Source organism: Dioscorea cayenensis, chromosome 21, assembly GCF_009730915.1.
Source record: "Dioscorea cayenensis subsp. rotundata cultivar TDr96_F1 chromosome 21, TDr96_F1_v2_PseudoChromosome.rev07_lg8_w22 25.fasta, whole genome shotgun sequence".
In the NCBI taxonomy this organism is placed as follows: Eukaryota; Viridiplantae; Streptophyta; class Magnoliopsida; order Dioscoreales; family Dioscoreaceae; genus Dioscorea; species Dioscorea cayenensis.
Genome location: NC_052491.1, coordinates 1332198 through 1358807, shown reverse-complemented (window position 1 = coordinate 1358807; position 26610 = coordinate 1332198). Strand labels below are relative to the sequence as shown.

Genomic DNA, 26610 nt, shown 5'->3' with positions numbered 1-26610 from the left:
ATTAAATATTTAAATTGAATATCTCTTTCATTTTTATTAGCTTTAATTATTTTAGTTAATTATTTAAATTAAAGATTTTTATTTAATTAACTATCTACGAAGGGTAAAATGCCATTTCACTTTAATTCTAAAAATTAAATGTGTAAATTAATTATTTTATTTAATTAAATATCCATTAAGGAAAAAATGTCATTTCAAATTATTTTGGAAAATTACTATTTATCACTCATGAATTTCAAAACTTCCAAACAACCCAGAAGTTTGAAAACCCGGTCGACCTTCGTTATTGTTCATTTGTTTTTTGCTCCTGGAGTTCACTCGGCATTGTCAATGTTGAAATTCCTTCTATGTCCTTAAAATTGGTGGGAAAAAACTCCTAATCACATCATCTCAAACCTTTTTGCACACTTTTTGCCATATTTTTGCATTTATTTTCTCAAACAAAGTTTGGAAGACTCATCACCTTTGATTGGTGGAGTTCACGCCAGGTTGTCACGATAAGATGATAATTTCTTCTTTTTACTCTCATTGATCATCCTCACGAGAGATGTAATTTATAAAAAGTACAGGTTTGTTATGGAGGTTTTGTCTATTCTAGGATCTGTGGGATGGGCAGTGCTGAGCTGTTCAGCAGACTTCTTAGGAATCGATGTTAGTGGAGATATGTGGCGATGGGGTCGGATGTTTCTTTTGTGTCAAGATGAAGTTTGCGACACTCAATGGACATAAAACGAGTTTGTCCGATAGAAACAAGATTGACTTCTAGCAAGCGCATGTGCCCGCGTGTACTCTCTCTTCAAATGCTTGCGATCGATCTAGTGGTTGAGACGAGATGATATGCCATTGTGCGATCCCACTCTTTGAAAAATGATTTCTTATCATTATAAAGTTCTTCTCCTTTTTGTTTTATGTTTACATAGTCATAGAAATTAATTATTGCTTAATTATCTTAGTGTTCGCTTAAAATCATATGTTTTCCCTTAAATAATCCAGTTTCAGCTTAAACCATATGTTTCCGTATGAAACAAAAGCAAAACCATAAGCTTTTGCTTTTGCATATTCTCATCCCTGTTTCCATCTAAAGTTTTTCGAGTTTCGTTTAAAAGTTATCCGAGCTTCCACTTTAACAATGTTCTTTTTCTGTTTAAGTTTTCTTTTGTTTTTATGTTTAAAATACTATTTATAGCGTTTAAATTATCTAGTTTACATTAAAACTTTTGTGTTTCCACTTAAAATACTAACGCTTTTCAAAGCTTAAACTGAAGTGCTTTCGCGAGGTCGATTTTTGCGGATGTATCCTCCCACCATGGCGACCTTGGCGAGTGTGTCGTGCCCTTCCTTCCTATCGGATCATTCCGTAGTTGTTGTTGGATATCGGATGACGTTTTGTAAGCGTTGAAAATTTCAGGGACGCACTTCATAATTTTGCTATCAAACAGAATTTTGACTTCAAATTCATATAGAATGAAAACACACAGTGATTGTCAGAATGCATCTCAGATTGATTGTACATGGCGCCTTCATGCATTGAAGGAATATAATAAGAATACTTTCGAATTAAGACAATGCACCCGACACACACTTGTGGTGGTGGAATTGAATCAATGTCGCATCCGAAAGTGTCCACAAAATGGGTAAACACCGAGTCGTTCGGAGAGCTCAGGGCGATCACTGGACAAGGCCAGTTGACATTCAAAAGGGACATATTACGAGACATGGTGTCCATATTCCATACAAGCAAAGCTTGCTTAGGTAAAGTAGTGCCGGGTGATCCTTGACGTGTGAGCATCTCTAGCTACAATTTCTTGCTTTAGTACATGAATAAGGTGGTTTGAGACAAACTTGAGGAGCATTGCGAGTTTTTAGAAAAAGGCGGTGAACATTTTAATTGTCGCGTTTTTCTTTCATGCGTGTATCATTGGATTCGAGAGGGCTTGCAGTTCTTCTTGTTTCTCGATAGTACCCACCTCCTTAGAAATATCGTGGTGGTACTCTATTAGGGTGCCACAAGCAAAAAGCGAGGAACAATGGTTTTTTTCACATTGCATTCGGTATTATCGACAATGAGACCGATGCCAATTGGACGTGGTTTATTGCGAAGTTAGGTGATGCTTTATATGATGAAGAAGAAGACTATGAAGAGATAATTACATTTTCATGTCGATGAGGTCAAGGGCCTTGTGAACACCATTCTTGCGAGTTTTCCCGCTTCTTCCCATGTATCATGTCTTCGACACTTGGAGGCCAATTTTGTAAAGCTAATGTTAAACTTGGAAAGGCATTGAAGGAGAAATCTTGGTCCATATACTTTTCGTGTGCGTGAGCATTCACGGCTAAAGAATTCCATGATACCATGAATGAACTGTAGGCCACATCACCCGAAGCCTATTAGTGATTGATTCATAAATCAGATATATCACATTGGTCGAATTATATGTTCAAAGTTGAACATTGGGGCAAGATGTAAGGAAGCTATTTTTCCTCATACTACGACAATGGCAAGCCTACGGATGACAATTGAGAACTGCGTTTGTGATCGCCTGTCACGAGAAGATAACTTGGGCGTCCTAGATGGAAGAGGATCGAGTCGCAAGCGGCCGAGGTCCAGCGAGTTACTGTCTAGTGACGCCATGAGATCGAGTCACAATTGTAGATCTTGTAATGAAAGCGTAGCCGAGTAGGCATTGTAAATAAACAAATATTTAAACAACAACAATCTTATTTACATATTAGCCATTGAATTTTTAAGCGAGGACTTTGATATTTAAGCGGAGAATTTGTTATTTAAATGGAGACTTTGTTTTTTTAAGTAGAGACACTAAAAAGTTAAGTGGATAAGCTTAATTTTTAAAGGTAAACTCTCGAAAAGTTAAACAAAAACAACTGAAAAGCTAAAGGTAACACTCTGAAATTTAAGCGATGAAATTAAAATTTAAACAAATAAAAGTTAAAGCATACTAGGACATGAAAGCGAACACAAGTAAATTTACATGAGAAACCTTGCCATGTCAGTGGAAAAGAATGAATAGGATTTAAATTTTAATGTCAAAGTTGTTTTACATATCTTTAAACAATATTAACTCTATCTCACTTCTTTAAACAATATTAACTAGTCAATTTTACTTACAATGGTACTTGCTTTTTTAAATAGGTTTATGTATATGTCATGTCCCTCATACTAGTCAAGTGTTAGCTCAAGCGTTGGTTGAATGTATGTTAGATTGGAATATTGACTAAAAAGTATCCTCTATTCGAGTTTGATAATTGATCCACTAATGATGCTATGATTGTTGAGGTTAAAAAATAAGTTGGATCATTTGATGTTTTTCAGTTTGTTTCTTGCATATCTTGCTGTTGTTATGCACATTCTAAATATAATTGTTAAACATGTGTTTGATGTTATTAAGGATGGGATTGACAAGATTAGAGATAGTGTTCTCTATTGAGTCTCGCTACACCTAAAAGGGTTGAGAAATTCAAAAGAAATGGTGAAAGCAGTTGAAGTTCTTGAATATCCACGAAGATCTAGACACCATAGGCAATGTATCATTTTAATTTATTTACAATATTTTTCATACCGATTAATTTGTTAATTTATTTCTCGTGCATTTATCTCTCCAAAAATTAATATAATATTTATTTTTAGTTATAAATAATAGTTTTAATAATTTTTATATTGTTACATTTTACTTTGAGTTTTGCTCACAAATTTTAAATATATCTCTTCCTCACCAGTTTAGTAACATGGAGAAAGACAAGCAAATAGGTATTTATTAAAAATAAAATCTAAATAAAAATTTAAATTTTTATTAAATAAATTAGAGAGTTTATTTTAAAATTCTACCTTTGGCCTCTAATTAACTAAGCCGGCCACGATGGTGAGAGTCGGAAGGCCTTCATATAGTCTAGGAATATATCAAGTCCCATTGAGATTATGGCATTTGAATCTATGTGAACAAAGCCACATGCCAGCGATGTGCTAGTGGATCTTGGACCATGTAAAAATGCATTTTGAGCCATTTTTACGTGGACAATTGAATGTTTGATCATTCCACTAGTTCTCTTAATTTTATATTGTTATTTATCAATTTATCGATTGTGTTTTCAAGTTATACATCAGATAGTTTGAATCCATGAGCATGTCTTTACTGTGAGAGATGCCACAAACTATGTTTGTTAGGTTTCCTTAATTCTGTAGTTTGTTCTTTTATGGCATTTTGAAGGTTTAGGGGTAGGGATTAAGGGTACAAGTATAGGGTAGGGATTCAGGTGCAGGGTAAGGGGTTTTTGGCATACCCTATCCATGCCACCGCCCTTTGCTATCCCTAGCACACATCATAGTAAAATCAATTCTAGGGATTGCTTTGCTTTTTAGAATTAGATGTGTTGAACTTCAATTGGTGTTGCTTGCTCACAATGATAATGCAATGCTCATAAAAGGGTAGTGTTACCTTTGTGAGACCTTGAAGTAGATTTATTTTGGTAAGAATCTTCATTTCTTGCTTTGACATGTGTCGAAGTTTCCTATGCCATATCATTGTACATCTTTTGTTTTGACTACTTGTGGCAATTGAAGCTTCTCCTTCTTGTAAAGTTTCTCCCTTTAGTAATTATAAATTTGCAGCTATCTTATCTTCCTTCATACATACAAGCGCTCCTTGAATTATATTCATCACCTTGTTTTGGACTTCGATTTTACAACCAAGATCATCAAATTGTCCAATAGAAAACAAGTTCTTAGTCAATCCCTCCACATGTCGGACTTTTTGAATAATCCGAGTTGTTCCATCATACATATTTAGTTTGATAGTGCTAATACCAACAATCTTCAGAGGTTGATCATTGTGAGTATACACAGAACCTCTAGAGATAGGTTTGTATTGATAGAACCATTCTTTTTTGGAAGTCATATGAAAAATTGTCGCTGAGTCTAAAAGCCAAACATTAGCAAACCTTTTCCCTGTGTTTGTTGCTACTTCACATACCATGGCATTGCCATCTTCTAAAGTGTTTGCAATATTTCCTTGAGAACTGGAATCCATTTAGTTAGATTCCAACAATCTTTCTTTAAGTGACCTTTTTTACCATAGTGATAGCAATTGAAAGTCTCCTTACTCTTGATTTTGGCCTGCCACGACTATAGCTACCACTAGGGCCATGTTCTGTTTGTCTTCCTCTCATCACCATCGAGGCCTCCGCTTGTTGCAAATTTGCCAACCTGTCTTTTTTATTCTTGCACCGACTCCCTTCCTCCAGAATAGCAGCTGTAATATGGTTAAAGACTAGAATATCCATGGGGACATTGTTTGTTAAGTTGATGACGAGTTTATCATAAGAATCTAGTAGACTTTTGAATAAAACTTATGCTTGTTCACCTAACTCTATTTCATGTCCCAGTGATGTGAGTTGGGAAAATAGAGTATGTAGTGTGTTTAGGTGCTCCATCGCTGAAGTAGATTCCATCATACGCAAAGTGTAGAGTTTTCTTTTTAGGAAAATTTTGTTTTGGAGTAACTTGGCCTCATACAGCTTTGTGAGATGATCCTAGATCTCCTTTGCCGCCTTCTTCTCTACTATTCTTGATAGAACTTCATCAGCAAGCACCAAATAAAGATTTATAATAGCACTATCGTTGATCTCATTCCACTTGTCATCTTTAACCTCAACTGGCTTTTCAGTAATAGGTAATATGAAATTATCCTTCCTCAGGATAGCCTTAATCTTTAGCTTCCATAGTGAGAAATTACTCCCATTGAATTTTTCAAACTCATACTTTGCTGCCATTGCTTCTGTCATAAACTGCTTTAAGGACAGTAATGAGTTCCTACAAATTGTGAATAATAATCTAACTTATTTTCTGATGTGGAGGATCCACAATAGTGGTAGTCACAAAGAATATAATTAGTAGAGATATATATACACTCTAAGTCTGAGTCTCTGGTACCAGTTGTTGTGAAATTATGGAATTGGGTAGAGCAGTGTCACAAAAAAATGCTTGAAAATAATAACAACAAAGATGAGGGACACAGATTTTATGTGAAAAACCCCCCAAAACAAATTAGGGTAAAAACCACAAGCAACATAGAAGAATTTCACTATAGTAAAAAATAAGGATTACAATCTCTCTAATAATAAGGAGAACAACCCTCTCTCTTATTTTTAGGGAGAAAAAAACACCAACTCTCTCTTATTTTTTTCTCTTCCACTCTTTCTCACTTTTTTTCTTCTTCCTCTTAATTGGTGCAATGAAAGCCTTCAAGCTATTACCCTTTTTATAGGCAAAGAGTGTGATGTGATTAAAGGTTAATTAACTCATCTAATCTCACCCACCAACCAAAATAGATGCTATCATTTTTTGGGTAAATTTTTGAGGAGGTCACCGTGTTTTGGCCAATTTCCACTTTGGTCATTATTTTTTTCAATTTGTATCAAAGAGGTCATCCGAATTCGATTTCATTTCACCGAGCGGTCACTCTTTGATTTTCGGCCAAATTTATCTGACATGGCAGCCAGAGTAGCCACGTCACATTAAATAAATTATTTCCTCACACCCACTCGGACATGACACGTCAGCGAAGTCCATATCATTTTAATTAACCCGACCCCACAATCCCGGTCGCAGTATAGTCACCATCTTCTTTCACTTCCCTCTTTCAAGTTCACGTTTTTCAAGAGAGCTAGGGGAAGAGAATCAGTTAACGAGAATCGATGGAGGGTTTTTCCCCAGTCGACAGGGAAAAGCAGGCGAAGATTGGAAAAGAACCTAGACCTTCATACCTAGGGCATCGTTAGATGGAATTGAAAGTTAGGACATGTGAGTGAGTTCACAGGGAATGCTTGTAGAAGTGATTTTTGAGTGTTTTTTTCATGATTGTATAACCCATCCGGTCTTCGAGAGGAAGGTGGAAGAGAATGGCTAGTGATGTGCGAGTGAGATGATGTTATAAAAAGCAATCATAATGTGCATTTTTGAGATTATGGTTACAAATTATACATGTTGTAATTATACAGCAATCAAAATTCTTTTTCTTTTTTTTTTTGTGAAATTTGAGATATGGCTGTGGATTATACATTTTGTAATTATACATCAATCATAATTCTTTTTCTGTGTAATTTGAGATATGGGCTGCGATTATACATTTTGTAATTATACATCAATCATAATTCTTTTTCTATGCAGTTTGAGATTATGGTCAGCTGGATTATACATGTTGTAATTATACATCAATCATAATTTTTGGGGTGCAGCTTTGAGATTATGATTTACGATTATACATGTTGTAATTATATATGTTGTGTGCATTGAAAAACCATGGATGAATTGCTGCAGATTAATAGTCTTGAGTTGCTGCATATTGCAGATTCATGGTCTTGAATTGCTGCAGATTGATAGTCTTGAATTGTTGCACATTCATAGTCTTGAATTGCTGCAGCTTGCAGATTCATAGTCTTGAATTGCTGCAGATTGATAGTCTTGACTTACTGCACATTCATAGTCTTGAATTGCTGCAGATCCATAGTCTTCAAATGAATTTAAATAAAAGTGCTAAATATTGCAAGTTTATACAACTGTTAATACTATTCTGAAGATAAAAAAAATAAAAGTACAATAACTCAACCATCATAATGGGGAAGATCACATAATAATTTGAACCCATTAATACAATAACATGGACAAAGTAGTTTCTTCCATTTAGAATGTTAGATTCACAAAGTTAACAAATAGTAACCTTCACAATTTTTTTAATCAATTGGGAGATGGGTAACAAATAGAGAGAACACTCGTTTTTTAAACCTAATTTAAAGCTGCCAGGTCCCCAGGTCCCCACTGTTGTGGTCCATACACAATTTTAAAACAAAAGAACATGAAGCACACTACAACATCACACACTTTAATAAAGCCATTATTATGGCTTCCCAGATGTACTACTCCCTGGTGGAAGCCAAATTTTTCTTTTTTTCCCTGCTTCACTTGCTTTGTTTCTATCTTCTAAATTTTTTAGCATTCCTTCATTGTCGATCACAGGTAGCCTTGCAAGCACATGCTTCCTTGCCTGACTCTTTGACAAGGGTTGAGTTTTTTATCCTATTGTTGTTTGGTGAGTTTTCTGATTCTGTTTCATAGGGAAAAATATGTTTTCCAATCAGAAAAGTTAAGTGTTTCATCTAAAGCATCAATGAAATATTCCAACAGATATACTTATGCTACTTGTGGAGCTGAATGACTCCCAGTTGTTGCATGATCTGGGCTGTGGCTGGCGTGAGTAGGTGGCCTTGCAAGCACATGCTTCCTTGCTTGACTCTTTGATGGGGTTGAGTTTTTTTGATCCCTATTATTGTTTGGTGAGTTTTCTGATTCTGTTTCATAGGGAAAAATATGTTTTTCCATTAGAAAAGTTAAGTGTTTCATCTAAAGCATCAATGAAATATTCCAATAGATATACCTGTGCTACTTGTGCAGCTGAATGGCTCCCAGTTGTTGCATGATCTGGGATGTGGCTGACCTGAGTAGGTGGCCCTTGCGCACATGCTTCCTTTGCTTGGCTTTTTGGAAAGGAGCTGATTTTTCCCCGCCATTATGATAACTTTTTTGAGGTTTGCTCTTCCATCTCCAGTTGTTGTTGTTGTGGGCATGGATTCATAGGTGTTCTTATTCTGATCTACCTGTGTTTCATCAAGAAAAAAAATAAATGTCTAAGAATAAAAAAATGTTCTGCATCACTAAAGTATCCCAACACCAAAACTTATGTTACTTGTGTAGCTGCTTGACTCCCAGTGTTGTAAGACTCTGCAGATCATGAGCTGTGCTATGGATGACCTGAGTAAGTGGTCTTGCAGGTATATGCTTCCTTGCTTGATTTTTGGTAATGAGTTGTTTTTTTCCTTCCATTGTCACAAGCTTTTCCAGCATTGATCTTCCATCACCACTTGCAGTTGTGGGGATTGTTTCATGATTGATTTCACTCTCCTACAATTTCCACATAATCAATTTACCTCACAAATCTGCAAAATTTTTTTAGGATTAAAGATTTCAGCTATTACCTGTGTTAGTGGTGCATCTGCATGATTTCCATTTACAGTAGGTATATGGATATCATGTGCTGGGTTGTGTATTTCCTAGGGAGGTTTTTGCATAGCAGGAGTAAATTAACAATTAATATAGCAACTAGATGAGATAGGTAATTGGTAATATACAAATGCCCTTCTCTATCAAAATAGCTGTTCTGTAGGAATGTCATTTGATGCTACTGATGGTGCAGAATTCACAGCAATGTTTGTGTGAGTACGTATATCTCTCATCTGCATTGAATTTCAGTAAAAAAATAAACAACTAAATAACATTCCATACAAACATACTACTACAATTTAAAACCAAATACCTCTACAGTGTGAATAAAATGGTCATGAAGCACTTCCGGATCAATTGTGTCCATGGGGTCCATATGCTGTCTAGCATCCTGTTACAAACCAAACAATGTTATTATCATATACCACCAAAGAAAGGAAAACCATCAAGTTATAGAAGCTCATCATTATACTTCTTCAGTTTGTTGTTCTCCAGTTGTCCTTTGTCTCTGTCAAAATAGGTGTCATGGAAGTAATTAATAAATTATAAACAAACAATATTTCTGAAATATGAACGTGTACTCACTTACGAGCCATGGAATCTCTTATTGTAGGCCATAGTCCCACAAACCTCGCACCTCTTGTTGTGCTCTTTCCCATCGACCTTCCCTCTTGTGTAGCCTTCTTGCTCATCAAGTGGATCCTTTCTTCACTCATCAAGGGTTTCCTACCTCTATTTCGTTTCTGTCTGGTTACAGGGGGTATCATTGGACCTTGTGGACTCTTGGGCCAACAATTGGAGTCTTGGGTTGGGTTCGATGATATGGTTATAGGTAGCTAGGAAAGATATAGCGGTGTAACACTCATCTATGTAATCTTCAGGATTTTTTTTGTTGTAATAAAGTGATGATATTGCGTGGCCACATGGTATACTTATCAATTGCCACTTTCTACAGCTGCAAGACATATCTTTAGTGTCAACAATAAATTGGCCATCAAAACAAACAACCTAGTACTTGTCACCACCTGACTAGGTTGTCCTGCAGGACCAACTGAGCTGTTTGGCTTTCTCTAACTTGTTAACAATCTTAGGACAATGCCTTGTGGTGCATTTTTTCATTGAGTCGCTTTTTCTTTGGATCCTAATCATGAGTTGTGTCCTAATCATTCATTTAGAGTAACTATGCCTTTGGTTCTAGCTTCCAAGATCTGGCTGTTAAAGCATTTACATAAGTTATTAAGCAACATGTCACATTTAAATTTGGATTTGAAATTGTATGCCTCCTCATGAAATATTTTTCATGAAACTGTATACCTCCTCAGACTTATCCTTGAGTGCTTCCATTACCAAATTAAATGCAGGAATATAACTACTCCTAGCACAAGCCCATAGCTGATCCTTCAGCCCTTTGCCTCTAAATCTTCTTCTAAAATGTGTATGTATATGCCTTATGCAAAACCTATGTTCACTATGAGGAAATACTTCCTCGATTACATTTAGAAAGCCCTATGGGGTAACTTAGGTTTTGTAAAAAAGTTCCAATAACCATCAAACAAACACAACAAAAAGAAAAAAACACCAAAGAAAACTTGATATTAAGGAAAAATTTAAGGATTGTTATGAAATGACACAAACAAACTTATATTGAAACTATACACTTACCTTCTGCCTGTCGCTCATGAATGCCCAGTGTTATGAGTTGCATATCTCCAAGTCTTCAGCCAAAAGTTCTAGAAACTAGACCCAATTATGGTAATTCTCCTTCCTTACTACTGCCCATGCTACTGGATAGATGCAATCGTTTGCATCAATGCCAACAGCTGTAAGGAGCTGACCACCATACATCCCCTTTAAGAAACAACCATCCACTGAAATTACCTGTCGACAACCTGCCAGAAATCCTGCTCTGAGTGGGGATAAGCATACATACATTGCTGAGAACACACCCTCATTACATTTAAATTTTATTGTTGACTGTGGGTGTGTCCTAAGCAATTCCAAACTGTAGTCATATAGCCTACTCATCTGGGTGTGTTTATCCCCATCAAGCATTCTAATTCCCAGCAGGATCAAAACAAGAAAATAAATTCACTGTTATAAACACCATAATGCATTCAGTTTGCATGCAAATTAAAGACTGACTTAAGATAACTTGATAAACAGGGCAAAACAGAAGTCATTATTATACCTTAGGGCAATACTTTTGGCCCTCCATGCTTTTAATCTAGATATTTCAACCTCTTGATTTGTTCTGACAGCCTGTATTATACCTCTAAGTTTTCAGGATGGGTCTGCTCTAAATGCTCCGGATAATGCTCTGCTATCCAACGAGTACTGACATGCCTGATATTATGGTCCCGTGTGCATTCATGTTTAAGATATCCAGCTTTGATCTAAATAGTGTTCTTGTCCTTTAGCATTGGAGAAGCCCATAGGTAAAATGGACAGCCCTTTCTGCAATATGCCTTACATCTGACCTTACTATTAGGCCTGGAATTCATCACAACCCTATTTTTTACCCCATAATTTTTCACTGCTTGCTTGAATTGTGAAAAACTCCTAAAACTTCATCCCTATGTGAAAATGAGGATCCTTCATATCCTGCCTCCCTCGAATTCGGGATATCTCGGCCTTGGGTGGATTTATCTCATCCTCATTAGTTGTAGAACATGATGCAGATCATCGATGCAAAGATAGTCGATGAGCACCTCCTCCTCATCAACACCTTCTTCTCTACCAGTTTCCTCCCGGATGATTTCTTCGAGCTCTTTCGTGCTCATCAAGACAATCTTCATTACTATCAACCCCACCATCATCCTCCTCACTATTCAAACTGTAGTCAGAGTCATTAATATCACTCCCATTAGCTTCCTCATCTTCAGGATCTTCATCTACATGGTCCTGCACACCTTTATTGCCTGCATTTTCTTCTGATTCATGTTCCTGCACATGTTCAGGGTCTTTATTCAAATGATTAACTTGTTCTGATTCATGTTCCTGCACATGTTCTTCAGGATCTTCTTCAACTTGATCAATGTCTTTTTGATCCATGTTCTCAGCAGCTTCATTCATTTCTTTCTTTCATCAAGATCTTCATCTAAATGACCGATTGTTGTACTTGGGACGTCTTGCACATCTTCATTGCCTTCCAAATCTTCAATAACTTCATGTAAATGTTCACATTGTTGTACTTGGACCTTATTCAATATCTTCACATAAATACTTGTATGCCTACCCTAGCCCACATTCGAAGCCATTCTAATGACATCTGAATCACTTTTTATTTCGCTCACACCACTGCTGCTTTCACAGAACCAAAAACTGCATCCCTCTATGTAAATGCTCAACTCACGGGCCATATGTTCAAGCTCTATTCTTGATAAAAAATCACCATCACAGAAGTCTACAACACTTGCCATCCTATACTCACTCCTATTTTGAATGTCACCTATCCCGGAGAACATGTTTATTGAGAAATAGTCAGCAATTGGTACTGGCAACATAAAAGCAAAGTGTGTTAAAAAAATTCATCATATAATAATAACCCTAAAAAAAATTTCCTCATCACTTGAAAGGGCTACACAACTATCAACTATCAATAAAAGACAACATCACTGATAATTTCCAATTCACAACCCATTAAGAATTAGGTCATTTGAAAAGCAGTGTTTAATCACAAGAGACAACACCCCACAAAAATCTTCTATGCCATGCTTCTTAAAAAATGTTCACAAGTGTAAAAAAAACAACTATGGTTGTAATCAATTCCACAAAAACCAAATTTAACATGTTTGTTGACAATCTTCTTAAAAAAGTTTGAACACCTTTCATAGATTTAAGACATTCCCACTGGCGCTTCATCTTGAGCAAATCAATGTACAAAACGAGGAGGTAATGTGACTTACTGGTATCATCGGAGCTTAATCTTGTGCACCTCTTACCCGCCAAGCGTTCGCAATGATGTACGGAGATGGCTGCCACCTCCGTACCCTAACTCCAATCATTGGCAAATATACAGAATTTGGACTCCCTCCCTCTTCCTCTCCCCATTTCCCAACAACTTCCCGGGTGATCGCCTTCGGATGATCGATCGTAGGTTAGGGATTGTGGGGCTCGGGTATAGTGCCCTCTCACGAGAGAAGGGAAGAGGGAAATAAGAAGATGGTGAGTCGTGCACGATTGGGATTGTGGGGTTCAGGGTTAATTAAAATGACATGGACTTTCACCGACGTGTCATGTCCAAATTTGAGTGTGAGGAAATAATTTATTTAATGTGACGTGGCTACTTCGGCTGCCACGTCAGATAAATTTGGCCGGAAATCAAAGAGTGACTGCTCGGTGAAATGAAATCGAATTTGGATGAAATCTTTGATACAAATTGAAAAATAATGACTAAAGTGGAAATTGGCCAAACACGGTGACCTCCTCAAAAATTTACCCGTCATTTTTTACATAATAAAACATCACATGCACGCAATCTACACCGTTTGCCACTTTGAAGCATTTACATCGATTTCTGGCTGAGGTTGGACATACACTGGAGGGATGTGGTCCTCATCGACCTAGGAAGTACCTTCCCTCGCTAGCGAGTTGGAAGCAGATGAGCGGGAAAGCTTGAAGATCTAATGGGATTAGAGTTGCGGAAGGGGCAGGAGAAGGATGAGAAGCCACCAGCTCCACCGCAAGCTTCACCATGACCGCCACACAAGGACTTCATATTGGTGAACTTGAAACTTTAGTTTTCATATATATCATTGTAAAGATATAGATACTTAAAAAAAAAAATTGCATAGTTATCCTTTCTAATCATCAATTAGCAAATTGATCCAGCTATATATGTATATATATATATAGTAATGTAGATATGTTGAAACATGACCCATCATTTATTTTTTTTAATTATTTTTTAGATGAACAGGATATACCTCAAATTTATTAAAGTGCATAAGACATGTATATGAATAATCATGTATGTTTGCACATCCAACTTGTTCTTTGCCCTTCTCAAAAGAAGAACCCATATAAAGTGGAAGTTAACCTCTCCAATTTAATAATGAATGATTGACAAATTTTATGAAATAAACAATTTATCAATGTGGGGACAATCTTTCTTGATCACGTGATCCACCACCCTTTGTTAGCTCAAATAAGCCTTTGCTACGGAATGGTAGAATTTGCCAACCAAGTTGTGAATTATTTTATTTGTTTAATTTTGTTTTTGAGTGGTTATTAGGTATGCATCATCCCTAATAATTGTATCCTAATCCTTGTTCGGTCTTATACTTTGTATCGGTTTTCTTTTACTTTCTTTTATTTATCTGATTATGAGTTTGTTCTGGTTTTCTTTTCAATAATTAGTGATTTACCTACTTTTTTTAAATAAAAATTTAGGATAACAATTAAAAAGAAATTTGTATCTTACGATGTTGAAACAACATTAATTATCCACTAATCAATAATAATAAAATATATTAGAAAGATTAGCTAATTTTCAACATTACTAATAAAACAATTTTAAAGAAAAATATTTTATCCGTAGAAAAGAATCCTTCCGCAGCCAATCTTGACGTTGAAGAAGAAAATATGTATCCTTTGTTGTTGGTGCATAACCTAACGCACTAATCAATATTATATAATATTATATTATATTATATTATATTATAATATGCATTGAGATGATGATCAATAATGATCAAGATTATATGTATATTAAATGGTTTGCTCTAGTACTCCATCTTCTTCGTTTTCTCAGGGCATTGGTTTTGTGCTTGGTTAGAGTCTTTCAAAAGAAAAAAATCAGCGACATGCCGGATCCGTTTACGCTATGTCTTGCACCTTGCTGTTCTTGCTTCCAGAGTCAAGTTGTACGTAATGACATGAGCAATGTGTTTTTGCACCGAAGAGAAACTTGATAAATTAAAAACGCCATGGAAGCTCTTATGGTCAAGAAGAAGGAAATTGTGAGAGAGCTTGATCTCCCTCAAAATAAAGGGAAACAGCCCACCCATCCACTTCAACTTCAGCTTTGGATTAAGAAGGTAAAGCTAAATTCCATCCATGAGTTTTTCCTTTCTTATTTAATTTTTATTCTCTTTGTTTAAATGCGCTTTTTAATACTTGTATTTGGTCATTTTTATTCAATTTTTGTTTCTATAATTTTGAAATATTCGATATGATGATTATATAATATCAGTTTTATCATACTGTTGACTCAGTATACAGTTTTATATATGATTGATTTTTGTTGTCAACACCCCTAATTTAGATGTGGTTGTGTGTTGACCAGATTGATTGATTTTCAAAATGCCAACTACCACATATAGTTTTTAGTAAACAATTTTTTAAAAAATTATTTCTATTACATTGATGTGGACTATTAGTATTATGACTAATCTACTCCTATGGGAAAAAAATAATGAACTTCAAATTGGCTAGTTTATACTTAGTTGCCACATAACGAAGAGTTAAAAAAAAATCAACATATATAAAATGAACGTTTTATTAAGTAACAATCGTATTGTATTATTTGGAACATAAGAAAAAAGACAGATAATATAATCAAGCATATGATGATGATGATAGTAATAATAATAATATAGTCAAACATTTTACTTTGACTGCTAAATCAAGATGATTTTTTCTCATAATTGTCTTATAGATTTTTATGTTTTTCTTTTGTGCTTTCAATTTGTTATAATAAGCAATGTCAATGTGTATTGGTTTCACAACATCTGAATTGATTTTAAACAGGTTGGAGAAAAAAATGAGAAGGTAACAAAATTGTTGGATGAATATAGCAAAAGTTGTTGTGTTTCAAGGTATAGCATTAGCAGAAGAGCAATCAAGTTATTAAAAGAAATAAATCTGTTGCAAGAAGAACAATCGCAAGTCGCATTCATAGAGCAATCGCCTCCTAAACCAGTCCCTGAATCATCTAAAATAGTGGGGGAAAAAATCGTCTCCAACCTTAATGTTACTTGCAATTACCTGGAAGAAAAAACAAACGATATAATTGGCATATGGGGCATGGGGGGTGTGGGCAAGACCACACTCTTGAAAAAAATCAACCAACGATTGTTAGATAATGCAAACATGGGATTTGATCATGTGCTATTTATCAAAGCTTCACAAAATACTCAGTTTGAAGAACTTCAGAAAGAGATTGCTAAAAAGTTGCATTTGTCCCCTGATTCTGCTGGTCAACAAGACATCTTCAATGCCCTGAAAACTAAGAACATTGTATTGCTCTTGGATAATATATGGGGAGCCAGTAGACCTTGTTGGTCTTGGAATTATCAATCCTTTTAGGGACGATGATGATTCCACCAAATATAAAGTGATTTTCACTACTCGATCAGAAGATGTGTGTGCACGGATGAGAGCAAGCAAAAGAATTAGAAAGTGGAATGCTTGGAACCAGATGAAGCATGGACCCTTTTCAAGCACAATGTTAATCTAGCAGTTATTGAGTCAGATGAAAAGTTCAAGAAAATAGCAAGGCAAGCGATGAACAAGTGTGGTGGTTTGCCACTTGCTCTGCAAGTGGTCGGTGCGGCCATGCCTAAAACAAATACTGTCCAAGACTGGGAAGGTATTTTGAGCTCGCTAAATAATTTGGGTACTAAAGTAGTTCAAGGTGTGCAGGACTCATTACTTCCGATTTTGAAACTCAGTTATGATACTCTACCTAGAAATACTCAGGAGTGTTTCTTATATGCTTCCCTTTTTGCCATGGTCATTATCTAAAGATGATTTGTTAGAATGTTGGATGGGTTTTAGGCCCGATCAGTAATTTTGACAATTTACAACAAGCTTATCATGAGGCAAGGCAGATCTTTAAGAAGCTAGAGGAATCATGTTTATTGTGGTATTCTCCTGATGATGATGATGTTGTTGTGAGGTTACATGATGTAATTTATGAGATGGCAGTGTGGATAGCATCAGACTGTGGGGAAAACATGAATAAATGGATAGTGAAAAAATATGATGGATTGGCAGTTGAAATACCATCAAAAGATGCAGAGAATTGGAAATCCGCGAACGTATTGTTTATAAGAGGGAGAGTGAAGCGTTTGCCAATTTTGTCTCATCAATGTTCTGATTTGTTGTATTTAATGGTGGAACCTAATTATCATTTTGAAAATATTCATAAAGGATTTTTCAGACAGACGCCAAATTTGACATATTTGAATCTTAAAGCCACTTGGATCAAAGAGCTTCCAAAGGACATCAAATGTTTAGTTAATTTGCAATACCTAAATATTTCAGACACAATTATCTCGTCACTTCCAAAGGAGTTGGTATATTTGAAGAAATTGCAGTATCTGATATGCAGAGGTTTGAATAGGCTTGACAAGATAGAGGAAGATCTCATGTCAAGATTACAGAAGTTGAAGGTCATTGATGTATTTCCATCAGGGTGGGTAGACCTGGAAGCGTTAAAGAAATTGAAAAAACACAACAGCATCAAAGGAATAGGAATGCGTGTAGTATCAAAAGAGGTTCTCCAACAACTCTCATGTTTGCCAACTACTCGGCTTTGTCTAGCCAATGTGGATAACTTGATCTCTCTTTCATTTGATACTTTAAGTTGCAAAAATCATGGATTATTGCAGTCACTATATATTGAATCATGCCCACAGCTTGAGCAGATTGTGATGAATGGAAGTAGGAGTCATCTCAATGACCTCAAAATCCGTAATGTCAAAAACTGCGAACATTGTTGGAGATCTATACGCCTCCGAATTTTTCATGTGTTGAAGGTGTTATATATATGGGGATGTAATTTGGATAATTTAGCTTGGCTCCTGCATCTCCCATGTCTATCTTTTTTACATATGAGAGATTGTGCAAATATAGAAACGTTGTTTTACATCGAGGAGAGAGAGAAATCAACAACAAAAAGTCTCAGAACACCGCCCAACATTCCCCTGCATTGAAATTTCTACTCATAAAAAGCTACCAAAATTAGTGAGCATAAAGCAATTTTGCATTGGATTTCCCTCAACTTTCACAGCTTTTTAGTGTAGTGAATGTCTTAATCTAAAGAAGTTACCATTCAAGAGTGAGCATTTCAACAACAATCAAAGAATACTCATTGATTGTAGAGAGAATGGAGGGAAAGCTTAGATCTGGGATGATGCCACCATCCCATCTCACCTTCATCCCACGTTTCAAAACAGTAAGTTTCATGCTTTTTCTTTTTATTATTTTCCAACTTCTTCACATGTACTGTGGATTCATGAATGTTAAAATAAGTTGGTTATTAATATAATTTTTTATTCATTAATCAGCTATAAAACATAAGGATATATAATTATAGAATTCAATTTTGCTATTCATACTGAGTTCTTTTAATATATATATATATATATATATATATATATATATATAAGAAGCTTTAAAATTCATTATATATGCATTATTAACTCTATAAAATCTCACTTTAGAAGGGGTATATATATTTTAACTTGATAAGATCTCACTTTGGAAGGGGCATTTATTAATTTGTTATATGTATGCCTCTTTCCCTACCTTATTATCCATGTTTGAATGTTAGTATATATATAGTTTATCTATAGTTTATCAATATGCACCCATTATAACACCAATAATAATTGGATTATTATTAAAAGCATGGACAATGTTGGAAGCATGGACGAATATGTACAAGGATGTAATTAAAACTAGGAACATTTACTTATTAAGAATGATTAATTTGCTAAATATTCTTGTCTTTACAGGATGAGAACCCTAATGAATGCTCGACTAGTGGAAGTAAATGAAAGGTCTTTGAGTTTTCTATGTTTCTGTCTGCACAAGTTAAAGATCATCTCATGCTCAAACCAAGTAAGATCAATATTTATTAGGAGAAAGTGTTCTTTTCTTTTCTTATCTTTTTTTGTTTCCAGATTCAATGTGCAACTTATAACATTGAGAAATCATGTCATCCATTTGACAGGTCTTTAATTCCTGGGTTTTACATCTCCAAAAGCTTCTCAGAACTACAACTTCTCTTCGCAATTAATCAGTGATCTACCAAAGTTACAGTGCCATTATGCTCTGAATTGTTCGTGTTGTTTCTGGTTTTCTTCTCAAATTTGAACTCTTTGATTGGTTTTTTATTTATGCCGGTGTGAAGACATATTATTATTTGGTTTCCAAGTTCGAGGTTTGTTTACCATTATTATCTTTTGTATTTTCTAAGTGAAGTCTAGCTTGAAAGTTGATCGATTGAAGACATTAATCGTTGGGTTGTATCTTTCATTCAAACTATATTTTCAAGTAAGTTGTGCTTTGTTAGCATGGTGGAAGCATATATATATATATACATATATATATATATATATATATATATATATATATATATATATATCTGTAAAATATTGTTTATTTGTTATTTTCACTTGCATATTGCTAAGGATTAATTGTGGACTTTGTCAAACTTTGAAAGCCTTAGTTTTGTTAATGTACGGAATGGTCTAAATGAGGGGCTTTCAGACCTAACTTTGTTTTTGGTGTTACTATTGTGATGTATTTTTCTCTCTCTTCTTTTTTCGGCAGGTTAAAGAGGAAAACAAAGGCAAAAGGTGTTAATTGATAAATATGTTGCTACAGTTGGTAAAGCTATTTATGAAAAAGGAATCTTTGGCACTTCAAAAAAGAGTTTTCATTGAGATCAAGATGTGTGGAGATTCTTTATCTTTTCGGTAGTAATAGCAAGATTCTAATCATCAAGCCAAGGCAAACTTGTTCGAGAATCAAAAGTTTAATACCAGAATACTAAAGAAGCATTGGGTCTTTTGTTACAACAATTTATGATAAGGTAATGTTTCTATCACAATTTTGTGTTGTTTTGTTTATTTTGAGTTGAATTATTTTGCTTAGATATTCATGGCACATTTCTAATAAGTGTGCTATGATATATTATTTATTTATTTTTTCTGTTATTTATTTCTTTTATGCAGCCGTGGGCAAATGTGTTGTTAGCTTGCTAGTGGGAATGAAGTGCATGGAGCTTCCTTGAGTATAGCAAGTATTCAACAACTTGAGGAAAATGAGAACCAGATCATCAATCTCTTTGAAGATCCAACACCTGATGATCAATCAAAGCTTTGATTTCGCAATGCTATTAAAGAGCATTAACAAATTCTCAAGTTGAATCCAGATTAGGGAACAAGAGAGAATAAGTTTGGCAAGGCATAATTTTGATCGAGTGAACAATTCGACGAAGCAAAATTTGGACAGCTGAAAAATTATGTCATACTCATCAATATTTATTATATGATTGAATTGCTCATCAGACATTGAGCAGTTTTACTTAAACAGATTTCATCACTTGTCCGATCATTAAAGACGTATTCTTGTTGTCAAATGTCACCTCCATTCTCCAAATCTTTATTTAACCATTTGCCTGGTGTTTTTCATTTGTAACAATATCAATTTATTTTGGATAGATGATAAATTTACAAGACCTTTCCATTACTTGGCAGATATTCCTGTTTTAAATTTTCCTTGAAAACCTGAAGGTACAAACATTTTGACAAAACACAACAATGAAAACAGAGTAGACAGTGCATATGTTTGCATGAAGCTTAATAGAAACCATTGTCAGATGAAAATATTCACAAATCAAATGGCACAGCAAGAACATTAACACTTTCATATGTATATATATAATTCCAGCAACAGTACTGCAGGCACATAAATAACAATGTCATTCTCTTTTTCATTTCCTTTCATTCAGGAAATGGAACCTAGTTCTTAAAGATTCCTAAGACCGCATTCTTCAATAACTCAAAGTATCATCACTATTATTTACACAACTTAATTACACTCAACCCGGGCGCCACTCCCTTTCATCAGAATTAGCCATAGGGTCTTCCCATTTTCGTCTATATAATGTCACTGGTTTTCGATTGGGTACAAAGCACCAAAAACACCCTAAGAAACTCCTACAAGCCACTGCAAGTTCTTCGGATTTGTGAGTACCAATATATACTAAATAGCCATAAAGAGCATTCCAATACAATCTCCACAAGGAAAAAATAAACACAGGCCAAGTGGGCATTAATTTTTGATCTTTCCCAAAAGGCAAACTAAACTAGCATTTCACTTCACATCTCCTAATTTAAGGGCACTACTAAGCACTACAAAAAGTAATAAACAGGATGGATACTCTTAGCTTATTTACCGTTTAGTATGTTCAAGGCGTTATGTTTACTGGTATTTCTTGTGCCAAAGGTGGGTTTTGCGCATCCTGATAAGCAGGGACAACAAGCCGTCGTAAAGACTTGAGAGCTGTTGTGAGTTCCGCAAAGGAAGGCGGCAAGTTTGGATCTCTGCATGTTCATTTCACAAAAAGCAAAAGTTGAGAACAAAACAGAGTTAGTACAATTCTACAATACATATATATATAAATATATAAAAAAAACTTAGATGTTATGTATGAATAGTTCATATCATTATTAATATATAGTGTGCTTACTTTTTCAACACCCAAGATCATTTTAGCTACGAGAGGATCAACCTCTTTTGGAATCTCTAGCGGGCGATCCTGAAGCCAACAACACCCACCACGCATTGGGTTCATACCGGACCAAGACATCCTCGAGTTGCAAGTTCCCATTATATCACTCCAAAACTGTACACATCACACCTGGGATGGGAGGCCATGCATATATATATATATATATATATATATATATATATCTGAGATGATGAATAGAGACAAAATTGAAGATGTTAAGTATCACCAGAGAACGGCTCAAGTTAACAAACACATCGAAGAATGCCAAATGTCTAGAAAATAATAAGGTGCTTAAGCATAATGTTGTGAAATAAATCAACTAATTCTCCAATTAACAAGTTGCAACTAGAACACACAACAAAAGCTCTCCAGATCAATAGTCTCAGCTATATTAAGCAAACAAAATCTCCAAAATTAACAAGATTCGATGTAAAATAAGTTCCAATTCATCAAACAGATAACAGAAACAAGTAGATCGGAAGAAAATATACTGAAAAAAAACAGTAAGATAACTTGGGAATGGATCCCTTCCGTCGCCGGCCACCGGAGAACCCGCCGGAGAACCAGAGAACAGACCTTAGCCTCTTTCTTCTTTTTTTTTTGCTTCCTTCCCTTTATCCCCATCCTCACCTTTTTATCTTCTTTTCTCCAGCCCAGCCACAACCAACTCCTGTCACGTGCATCGCCCTTGGACACGCTGTCACTCAGCAACGAACCCAACCAGGCGGGTTCTCGCTCGACGCTCGCGTCCACTTCTTCTCCCAGTCAACTCGGCATTTTCTTTCTCATTGACTGTTTCTTTTTGTAAAATTCCTGGACACCTGTACTGCACATGAGGTTGATTAAATGCCCCTTCCTTTGGTGCCATCTTCACCTTCTGGCCAGCATTCATAACACATAACTATAGATAAGCATGTCTTTAGATAACTATAGATATATCATAGATAATATAACAGAAGTAAACTATAGATAATTCATTTTTAATTTATCATATGTTGTGTTTAATTTGTTCATTCTTTGTTAGTTTACTTTTGTTTCCTCAAGCTGTGTTGTTTCCATCTTATTAGCTGTTTTGACAGCTCTCTTGCCAACAAAAAAAAGAGTTTTGATATAGGAAACTCACTTCTCATTTGATAGTTCATTGTGAAACACCTCTGGTGCCATCCATTCAGGCTAAAACAGAATAAAGACAGAGATTTAGAGAGTTAAATGTGAGAAGTTCGGCATACTAGAAATAATAATTTCCTAAATATAGTAGAGCAAAGACTAGATCTTACTGTTTCAGCAGTTGACTTTGATAATAAAAATGTGCTGCGCTTCAACCATGAGAGGACAAAATCACATACCTATATTACACTGAAATCAGTGTTGGGACGCAGTGGCTTAGGATCATAGTCCCACATCGCCTATGGGAGATGCTTCCCTCTAGTTGATATACTACCACCAACCCTTCCCTGTAAAAGCGGTTATAGAGAAGTTAAGGTGGTGGGTCCCTGTCTTAACATGGTATCAAAGCTGTGGCTAGGATCTTGGGTCCCACATCCGCTGTGGGCCAAGGGGGTGTTGGGACGCAGTGGCTTAGGACCATAGTCCCACATCGCCTATGGGAGACGTTTCCCTCTAGTTGATATACTACCACCAACCCTTCCCTGTAACTGCGGTTATGGAGAAGTTAGGGTGGTGGGTCCCTGTCTTAACAATCAGAATGCTATCAATGCGAAATAATAGAGTAATAGTTTATCAAGAAAATTAAGGATGATATATATTTATTCTTCTATTCCAACATTAAACAGGTTACCTTTCCCAAACATACGTAAATAAATTTGTTTGGCATGGATTCTGTATGTGACATTAGATAATATATATTGGCTGCTAAAATATAACACACTGCATAAAGGAAAACTAAGGATGATGCTATGGCCAAAATGTACAACTTGAACTTGCCTGATATTTTGACCAGTATTCATAGGAAAGGGCTATACTCATAATTTAGAAGGGCCTCTTAGCTCTAATTAGGAGCATAACCAATGAACCAACACAAGTAACCAGTCCCAAGCAATAAGGCAACATAGTGACAATACTAACAAAAACATGCATATACACATACGCATTGGGCAAACTAAGTTTTAGAATGAGAACAAGGATATGGATATTCTATGAGTGTAATTATTCATGCTTATGTAGATAGCAACACATTTAATTACATTTTGAAACAAAGCAGGACTAGGTTTGATTGGGCCCAAGAGGTGTGACAATGATTGAAAGAGTTGCGGTAAAAATGATCAAAAAATTTGAGGTAAACTTACTTTTAACATAGCTCATCTTCTTTTTTTATCACTTAGGAGCCGTGCGAGTCTTACTGACATCTAATGATACTGGAAAGACACACACGTATTTGAAGAAAAAAGCCTATTCATAGCAACATACTTGTCAGCAGATAATGTACACCTGAAAAAACTAAATGATTGATGCAAACCAAATGATTAATATTTAATATAATCATGATTATAGTCTGAGTGATGCAAGAAATGTTGGTCTGACAACATATTTTCTTCTAGTATGGGATATATAAAACTTCCTGCAGCCAGATCCATGCACAGGTTCAGATGCCTTACTAGGCAACTTACAAATAATGTCTTCCAAAACAAGTTATATGTTCAAATTACAGGACTTCAATATAGCCCAGACATTGGGATGCCAAAGTGGTCAAACTCCATCTCTCCCCCTGCCACCATAATAGAAAGCTAGAATCCTTCTAAATTTTCCACATAAACACTAGTTTCCCATACAATAGCCTCAACAGAAACCCACCAAGCCCACTTTCTGTAGGTTGAAAATGTTACCAACAATCAATCTAAGATGTCACAATAAACAAGCATCCTATACAAGTCCAAGAAGAATTGCTCCCAAAACAGTAGTAGAAACCCAAGTGATGGAAATTATAATTTTTTTTTTATTCTACCAAATATGGTTGAAAGCGCACAACTCAATCAGCTTGAGACAGTTTTAAATTATGGACAAGGAACATTCTACTGTTACTTTCTGAGTTACCTTTGCAGCTTTCCTTTATATTAAAAGTGTTGCACATATAAATTGCATTATTAACATCATGCATTTAGATAGTATTCATGCATTTTTCCTAGTCTTTATTATTATTTTCCCCTTCTTTTTGTACAAACTACTCTTTCTAGTTGTTTTAATTGTAGGAAGCAGGAATTGAAACTGGAGACTGGGGAAATCCACAACCTGCCTGTATACTACAAGAAGTACCTGTGGACTGTAAAGTGGCTGGGGCCTAGCTTCTATCTTTTGGATATAAAAGGATCAGAATGTGACTTCAGGGCAACAAGGAAGGCTGGGAGAAAAGGGCTGGCGGCTGGAAAGGGAAAAAGGAAGATCTGAAGACCTGGAGAGAGTTGAAGAAGGGAAGAGAGCTGGAAATTGAAGAAAAACCTTGTAGACATCATAGGGAGTCTTCTCAGCTTGTTGTGCTGCTTTCTGCAGACTTTCTTCTCTTCCTATCTTTTTCTTTGTAACTGAGATGGTGTGTGAGTAGAACTCTTCTTAGGTTTGGGATTAGCCCGAGGTGTTATGTGTTTGATGTGTTGATACATTTTGTATGGATCTTTTATGCTTAATGGTAGATTTCTTGAGTTGATTTCTGATTTGTGTCAAAGCTTGTGATTGTGAAAGCATTGCTTGCTATCTTAGAGATCTAGGTTAACTGAAAGGATAACCTGGGTCTTGGAACCTCATTAATCATCCTGAACCTGCTGAAAGGCAGTTCTTTTTGGCTCATTGCTTAATCACTGTTTTTATTCAGGTTTTGAGAAGGGTTTATCTACCACGAAAGTAGCTTAGGATTAATGCCCTTCAAGAGATCTGCCCAAATCTAGTTTAGATCCAGCACATCATTCATGTTATACCTTGTGGTGAGTTCCCAAACCTAAGTCTATTTTAATCTGAAGAAAGATCCACAGCCCTGTGTTCCTTCAGCCTTGATTGTGTTTTATTCCCTGCTTCTTGTTATTCCTAAATCCTACCTTTTTAATTGTCTAGATAATCTCTTGTTGTAATAGATTGGTAATCAATACTTGGTCCTCGTGGGATCGATACTTATTTACTACTTGGTAAAACAGTATGCTTGCGGTTGTACAACAAAAAGCAGAACTAGTTTTAAAACCTTTCCATGTATTCGAGGTTAGAAAAAATAAAATACCTTCATAGTCCAGTTCTTGTCAACCATAGATTTGGTGATTTCAGATCACGATGGACAATTGTTGGTATGCTGGTGTGCAAATAATTCATGCCCTTGGCCTGTGGGACAACACAGAGAATCAGTTCACACAAGACTTCCAACCAAGAAATTATGAAAAATAAATTTAAACATACCACATCAAGGGCCATTTTGATTCTTCGCTTCTCCTCAATTTGACTATTTGGACGGTGAAGAATTCTGTACAGACTTCCTCTGATAGATCAAGTTGCATTTGAGTCAACTGATGAAAGGAGCATAAAAGACTTTAAAAATTATTGTGCTGGCACAGTTTAAAATTCTAAAAGTAAAATCAACAAATAATTTCTTTTTCTTTTTTGCAAATACATCTCAAAACTCCATAAATACCTACGTATCCTTTAAAACATTGCATTAAACTTTATATCCTTTATATCGACAAATAATTTCTTGTAATCCTCCATTATCTGCTCTACCAATTTTAAGTTGACAAGCCCATGCACATCAGATGGCTTCCTTGATGTTCAATTCTTGTTATATAACACAAATAACAAGAGCACCACCCTTAGTAAATAGTATATGCTCTGAATAGCATGAAAACTAATGAGATATGGCTGATTATGTCGATACGTTTGGAGAATTACATATGTAAAACTTTAAGCTCAAGCTGCACTGTTCCTTTAGAAGAAGGTGAAAGGTTAAAAAAATACACTGGTAACCAAATACAAATGCAAAGCCATACAGTTCCTCTAAAACCCTAAAGTGCAAGAATTTATGTAT

At 35.5% G+C, this 26610-nt stretch overlaps 1 pseudogene; it reads right to left on the bottom strand.

Annotated features, from left to right (window-relative positions):
• The window catches only part of LOC120252603, a 149535-nt pseudogene that overhangs the window by 53662 nt on the left and 69263 nt on the right, over positions 1 to 26610 (bottom strand).